We start from the raw sequence: 7,912 nt of genomic DNA, 5'->3' as shown, positions 1-7,912 counted from the left end.
GATTTATCCTTCAAATATCTTGGAGCAACAGTAACAAAAATAAATGACACTCTGGATTAAATTAAACGCAGAATAAATATGGGAAATGTGTGTTATTATTTGGTTGAGAAGTTTTTGTCGTCTAGTCTGCTGTTAAAAGATGCGAAAGTTAGAATTTGTAAAACAGTTATATTACCAGTTCTGTATGGTTGTGAAACTTGGACTCTCACTTTGAGAGAGGAACAGAGATTAAGGGTGTTTGAGAATAAGGTTCTTAGGAAAATATTTAGGGCTAAGAGGGATGAAGTTACAGGAGAATGGAGGAAGTTACACAACACAGAACTGCACGCATTGTATTCTTCACCTGACATAATTAGGAACATTAAATCCAGACGTTTGAGATGGGCAGGGCATGTAGCACGTATGGGCGGATCCAGAAATGCATATAATGTGTTAGTTGGGAGGTCGAAGGGAAAAAGACCTTTGTGGAAGCCGAGACATAGATGGGAAGATAATATAAAAATGGATTTGAGGGAGGTGGGATATGATGATAGAGACTGGATTAATCTTCCTCAGGATAGGGACCAATGGCGGGCTTATGTGAGGACGGCAATGAACCTCCGGGTTCCTTAAAAGCCAGTAAGTATGTATGTAAACTCGTTTTAAATGCAAATGGGAATTATAGGTCTCACCAATGACAGGCCTATAGCTACAACAGTATTATAAAATGGGACAATCCAATCCAAAATAGCATGAATGGTCACTCTACTTAAAAAAAAATACCACTATTTGACTGCTACACCTCCATTCTCCATCCATAATTACGGCCTTATCATGTGATAGGAAAAAGAACATGAACTGATAACGGTAGGTGTCACTACTGGTATGGAAGTTTTGACCATGGTTATACAATACATTTTAACAGTCATCATGTCTGGCTGCGAAACCAGGTGGCCCGGGTTCGAATCCCAGTCGGGGCAAGTTACCTGGTTGACGTTTTTTCTGGGGTTTTCCCTCAACCCAATACGAGCAAATGCTGGGTAACTTTCGGTGCTGGACCTCGGACTCATTTCACCGGCATTATCACCTTCATTTCATTCACATGCTAAATGACCTGAGATGTTGATACAGCATCGTAAAATAACCCAATAAAATAAATAAAAAAATACAATACATTTCACTCTGTTTTATCTTTCATTCTTATTCAGCAAATTAAACAAATATGTACAGATCACACGTGTATATTTCTTTCAGCACGTAGCTATTATACAGTTCCTTTAAAAATCAAATCACAGGTAAAAACAGAGTTTGATTTGTTTCCAATAATTGTCGTTAGGATCATGTCTGCACAGTAATTACTGAAATAACAGTAGATATTGTTTCTTACGAGCAATTGTTCATTGCAAGCTGGAAATTTGCTTTGTTTCTGTTTCAACGGATTTATAGTAGTACATTATTAATTGTCCACATCAACTCCGTAGTGCAAAAGAAATCATGGCATAATCATGATACATAGGATTACTCAAAAGTCAAGAAAGATTATTTTATTTTCACAGAAACTTCTCTTTCAATTGTTTCACTATTGTTCCAATGACAAATGAAATAAGTAAACAGCAATTGACTCTATTCCTGAGTGAGTTAATGTATGTTTTTTTTTTGCAAATTCATATAAGAAAATAAATGGTTTTGCCTCTACAAATGTGAATTGGTTTTATTCAGTGTTAGTATAAATTTAATACAGAGATTGTTCTGACACTGAGAAAATTCAGAACTAAATGGATTGGGGTATGGACCCTATAATTGTCGCCATTATAGAAGTTTGTAAAAAAAAAAATTGAAGAAATTAAAGATTTTGTGAATGCTATTAATCCCCTCCTAGAAGAAAGACTGCTGTAAGGGAAGAGAAAAATGGCGACTATACATGAATGTTTTGGAATTGATTTATACCTGAATAAATCTATTTGAACAATACTGTATTATTATTTTTTCATAAACTTAGTACTTGTTAACGAATCCGCCACAGTTGACCAGTGGTCAGAGCACTGAACTCATAATCCTGTGGATCCAGTACACGCCATTAGGGCAGGGGACTTCTTAACGAAGTTAGAAGGCTTTGAAATCTTTCTTGACTTGTGAATAACCCTGTATATTACGATATAATATGTTATACAACAATTTTAATGTATGACAAGACTATCACAATATAAAAACAGTTACAGAATCAGGAAGAAACAATCACGAGAAATAAAAGCGAACAATGGAATAAAACAAGCCTGTAATTTTTCTCATGTTTAACATCTATATAATATTATATATTGATGATATCTTTAACAAATGGTAAACTGAAGTATACACAGGGATAAAAATTAAGAAACACTTATGTCATTACAGTTCTCTGCAGATGATCAGTTACCGTAGTTTTAAAATAATGAAGATGAACTTCATAACTCAACCTTCCTTTTAAATAAAATAATAAATATGGTAACATGAAAATCCCCAGTAGTCTGGTAGTTTTTGCAAGTTTATTGGATGTATCTACTCAATTCATCCAAAATTCTAAAATTAACATTTTCCATTGATAAAAAGGAATATTTTCGTCAATAGATAGGTACGTGAAAACTGAAACCATGCTCAAATAAATTTATTTGACACCTACTCAGCCAGTTTATTGGATGTATCTACTCGATTCATCCAAAATTCTAAAATTAACATTTTCCATCGATAAAAAGGAATATTTTCGTCAATAGATAGGTACGTGAAAACTGAAACCATGCTCAAATAAATTTATTTGACACCTACTCAGCCAGTTTATTGGATGTATCTACTCAATTCATCCAAAATTCTAAAATTAACATTTTCCATCGATAAAAAGGAATATTTTCGTCAATAGATAGGTACGTGAAAACTGAAACCATGCTCAAATAAATTTATTTGACACCTACTCAGCCAGTTTATTGGATGTATCTACTCAATTCATCCAAAATTCTAAAATTAACATTTTCCATCGATAAAAAGGAATATTTTCGTCAATAGACAGGTACATGAAAACTGAAACCATGCTCAAATAAATTTATTTGACACCTACTCAGCCAGTTTATTGGATGTATCTACTCAATTCATCCAAAATTCTAAAATTAACATTTTCCATCAATAAAAAGGAATATTTTCGTCAATAGATAGGTACGTGAAAACTGAAACCATGCTCAAATAAATTTATTTGACACCTACTCAGCCAGTTTATTGGATGTATCCACTCAATTCATCCAAAATTCTAAAATTAACATTTTCCATCGATAAAAAGGAATATTTTCGTCAATAGATAGGTACGTGAAAACCGAAACCATGCTCAAATAAATTTATTTGACACTTAGCCAGTTTATTGGATGTATCTACTCGATTCATCCAAAATTCTAAAATTAACATTTTCCATCGATAAAAAGGAATATTTTCGTCAATAGATAGGTACGTGAAAACTGAAATCATGCTCAAATAAATTTATTTGACACCTACTCAGCCAGTTTATTGGATGTATCTACTCAATTCATCCAAAATTCCAAAATTAACATTTTCCATCGATAAAAAGGAATATTTTCGTCAATAGATAGGTACGTGAAAACTGAAACCATGCTCAAATAAATTTATTTGACACTTACTCAGCCAAAGCAACAAATATGCAAAGAAATATGTAATGAAGTACAATAATTTCTTAATGTCATAAATAATTAAAATAACATTTTAATATAAATAGAGTTAATTTTAAATAAAGTAAAATAATATTCTTTGAAAATTCTGTTAACATAATTTATAACTATTTATATTCCTCTTAATCAACAGTGAGGATTTTCCGTGTTAGTCTTTAAAAATAATTTTTTATTGAGCAGTCAATTGTGGTTTGTTTATTGTTAGACAGCTTTTTAGAGCTAACTACTCAATGATTTTTTTTCCACAATATTCATACAGCATTATATTCATAATAAATAGACTTCGTTGAATTGCCACAAGCATCATGCAATCAGGTTGCCGATGTACGGTAGTATAGAAGAGGTCAGCAACCTCCCGGTCTCGTAGTATAAGCAGTTCATGTTAACAGTTGTGACCAGTCCAAATAGGTAGAGCAGCTACAGCTAATGTATACCTATGTAAGCACTTGTTTTTGCATTACTGTGGTTGGAATAGTCAACGCTTAACATTTGTTCAGTGCAGGCAAGAATTCAATCAAACATACTACAATGAGAGTGTTGCTGTTCCAAATAATTGCCTCTGGAATACCCTTACCCCCGCAGCTAGTCTTGACCCGTTAGGAAACGTGGTTGGATGCTGTTAATTATTTTGCAGAACATTACGGCAAAATAATGGAGGTAATTGATGCATTGCTTTTGGACACGATTTTAAAATTAGAATCAATGAACAGAATATCTTCCAATAGCTGTAAAATCATTGTCTTCTGAACAGCTATTGGAAGATATTCTGTTCATTGATTCTAATTTTAAAATCGTGTCCAAAAGCATCACCCTGTTAGAATCGTCTAACTACAACTCTCAGAAGCCCTTAATGTAGTGGATAAAGTATCACAAACCGTTATCCAAAATAACAATTCACTAATTTCAGAAAAAGTGAAATGTAAGTTGAAAAACGTTATTGCTAAAAATTCTGCCTATTCACAACTTCGTATTATAAATGATGTACCATCAGGTCACGACAAGACATCTAAAGTTGGTGTACTAAAAAGTAGTGACTTTCTGTTCTTCAAATATGCACCTACTACATCGTATGATAAACGTACATTTTCCCAAAATAAAAACTGTTTAAGTGACCATTGGAGGAGGTTACTTTGCAGTTGTTCGAAATATACGTAACTCTTCACTGCACATATTCAAGGTTGATGTGAGTATCTTACATTAAATTTTAAGAGTTAATATATCTCACTATAAAATAATTGTGTATTTACATGTTTAGATGTTTCCTACTTCAATGATCATTCATTATATTTCTTGAATGAAGAATACAAGTTTTATTGTAGCCACAGTATACTGCTCAATGTTTACATCCGTTGCACGCCCCCTTCTCATACAGTCTATACTGCATGCACAGTAAACCTTGCGAGTCTCGTGGCAATTCCACGAAGTCTAATAATAAATGTAATTATACTATGGACTGAGATTATTTAAGTACTAGCGGAGGTTTGTTTTTCACTCTTAAGTTAAATCTGTCTCATTTGTCATCGCATGCTGCAGTAGATTCCAATTTCAAACTTGCTAATTTTTAAATCAGAATTAATATTTTGCAATAATATAAACATGCAACCTAAATTATCTTATTGCAGACAGTAACCTTGATCACAGCAACTATTCAAAATGCTGCCTTTCACATACAGACATTCCTGGCAACGTTTTAAGTTTTCTTGAGTTCTTGGATCCTCCTGAGCCCTGAGACATTTGTTGTTTTATTTTTAAAGTTCAGTACAATTCTACATTAAAAAAAAAGTCACTGACATGAGGAAAAATGCTGACAAAATTCTGCAGGTCACAGTTAGGGCACAAATCCAGGTATATTATACTATACTTCGAGTCTCTGCACAATCATCTTATATCATAAATATGTATGAAGTATAGTATAGTATACCATACTCTAAGGATTCAGGAGTCTAGAAATACTGTATTTGAAATTTATGTCCTTATATTGCGTTGAAAAATTCGTCTCTTGTACAGGACAATGCAAGTCATAGTATAGGCACATTTTCTAGTTTAATACCAGTATGGTGGTGTTGTGGTTTATTGGTTTATTGGAGATCGGGATTGATACTGAAGGTTAGAAATAAAAGTTCAATCTGCAGAAATGAACTTTTGAAGAGCAGTGGACAGATACAAGGAAATACATAAGGAACAAAAATATTCCAAATTCGCTTGATGATAAAAACTATGAGTACTAAAACAATTGAAGGAGTCAGAAGCAAAGGGGTATAAATGCACTTAAGTTATTTTTGAGAAAATGTTGTTGTTGTTGTTCTTGTTTTATAATGCCAGGCGTTTGACAATAAAGTCATTTGACCTCTTGCACTCCAATAATTTTCAAAGATATTATCATGGTCAGCCACTGAAGCACAGATTTTGAGGTGTTCCGAATCCATTTCTTGGTTTGAGTTGCACAATGGGCAGTTAGGGGACTGATATATTCCAATTCTAGGCAGGTGTTTGGTCAAACAATCATGGCCTGTTGCCAATCTAAATGCAGGTGCAGCTGCAGACGATTTTCGTGGTAAATCGGGAATTAACTGTGGATTATGATGCGGTTTTGAGAAAATGTGGTTGAAAGTAAAACTCGCGCAGAAGATCTGAAAGCCTGGTTGACGTCATTGGAAGGGAGGGAGAACTGAGTGAAACCTACAAATATGTGCGCTAAACATCTAACTGAAAGCATTGATCTCTTACCATAGTCGGAGTCCTCAACCTTTGCTATTCCATCCATTTTATTGTTACAGCTGGAATTACCATCACCATCACTGATATCACGGAGGCTTAAGATCTGTGGCCGGGAGGAAAAAGATCTTAAGTAAATATTTTATACTTTTCAGGAGAGCGGTAGAAATATTGAAATTGGTGTCAATTATAGAGTTTTTTTAATTAAGAGGTTTTTCCTGGATATTATTTGTTTATATTTCTTCTAAAATAGCTAATGTTGCTCATTTAACAATTTTCTTGATTATTTCCAAAAATAGCCGCACTTAAGCCCCTTTAAGATTAGAAGCTAAACTGAGTAGAAGGGACTATTAAACATAAAACCTTTTTCATGTCAAAATAAATGAGAAATGTAAATTATTAGAAATGCAAAATGGGTTTTAAACAATTATAGGACTGTTTACCCTGATGCTTAAAGTTTTAAAAGGAAAGGACATCAGTATGTGATAAAATGGCTAAAATACAAGTTAGACCTTTTTAATAGGGAAGGATGGAAAGTAAATATGTGATGTTTGTAAGGAATAAAGTATTAAATATTCTGAAGTCCTTTATTCTGTGTGTGCTCGATTCAAAAAGTACTTAGGACATTTGGTAACGTCCTATAAATCCAGTCAGGAGTCTTATTTGACTTTAGCCGTTTTACCTGATTGTAGAGAATTGTTTCCGCTTTCAGAAAATATAAAAATCTCATTTTCACAAAAAATTGACTTAAGACCTTTTTCCTTCCGGCCACAGAGATAATGGGGTCTATAACATCATCAGAAAATAACTCGCGTTTCATAGCCTATAATCATTTTAAAATTCTGTTAACATTTTCACAAAGAGGACTCCAATTTAATTCATTTCAGAATATTAATCCCTAGATATCTGTAGAGCTTTCCAAATTAGTAGAACATTTAAGAGAAATCTTTGCTCACCTGCAATGTGTATGGTTATTAGGAGCCATCCCTTTGATACCGATGTTGAGTCCTTGCTCCAACACTTGCTGTGCACGTGGTATGACAATTTATAACACTTTTGCCTAATATCGTATTTTTCAACTAATAACAACCTACTTGTTTTCCTCGGTGGATCACCAACTTATGACGTGGCTGGAAGCCCGAGAAAATTTCGAATTACTTGTTTTCGTTTTCTTTCGAGAAATTCCCATTTTTTAGCGATGTTCTAACACTAGTATTGCTCCCAGTACTGTCAATTGCTTGTTTCAGTTTAATTCTTAATGCAGTGACTGTTGCAACGTGTTTTTAGGACATGTAAAAAATCATATGCTATCCTTCGCTCTACACTTTAATCAAATGCATCTAGTTTCAAGAAATCCTTTTATTTGTTTTCTTCTTATCCGACATTAAAAAATATATACCGTTGTCACACACTATATTCCTCGTTTGTGTCACAATTATAGTTTTACAGTACTACGGGACAAGCCTGTAGCCATTGCCACTCTTGAATTTTGTGTAGAGAAATTTTAATCGCTTGAG

Source organism: Periplaneta americana, chromosome 7, assembly GCF_040183065.1.
Source record: "Periplaneta americana isolate PAMFEO1 chromosome 7, P.americana_PAMFEO1_priV1, whole genome shotgun sequence".
In the NCBI taxonomy this organism is placed as follows: Eukaryota; Metazoa; Arthropoda; class Insecta; order Blattodea; family Blattidae; genus Periplaneta; species Periplaneta americana.
The sequence above is the reverse complement of the archived record's forward strand: the minus strand, read 5'-3'. Positions refer to the sequence as shown.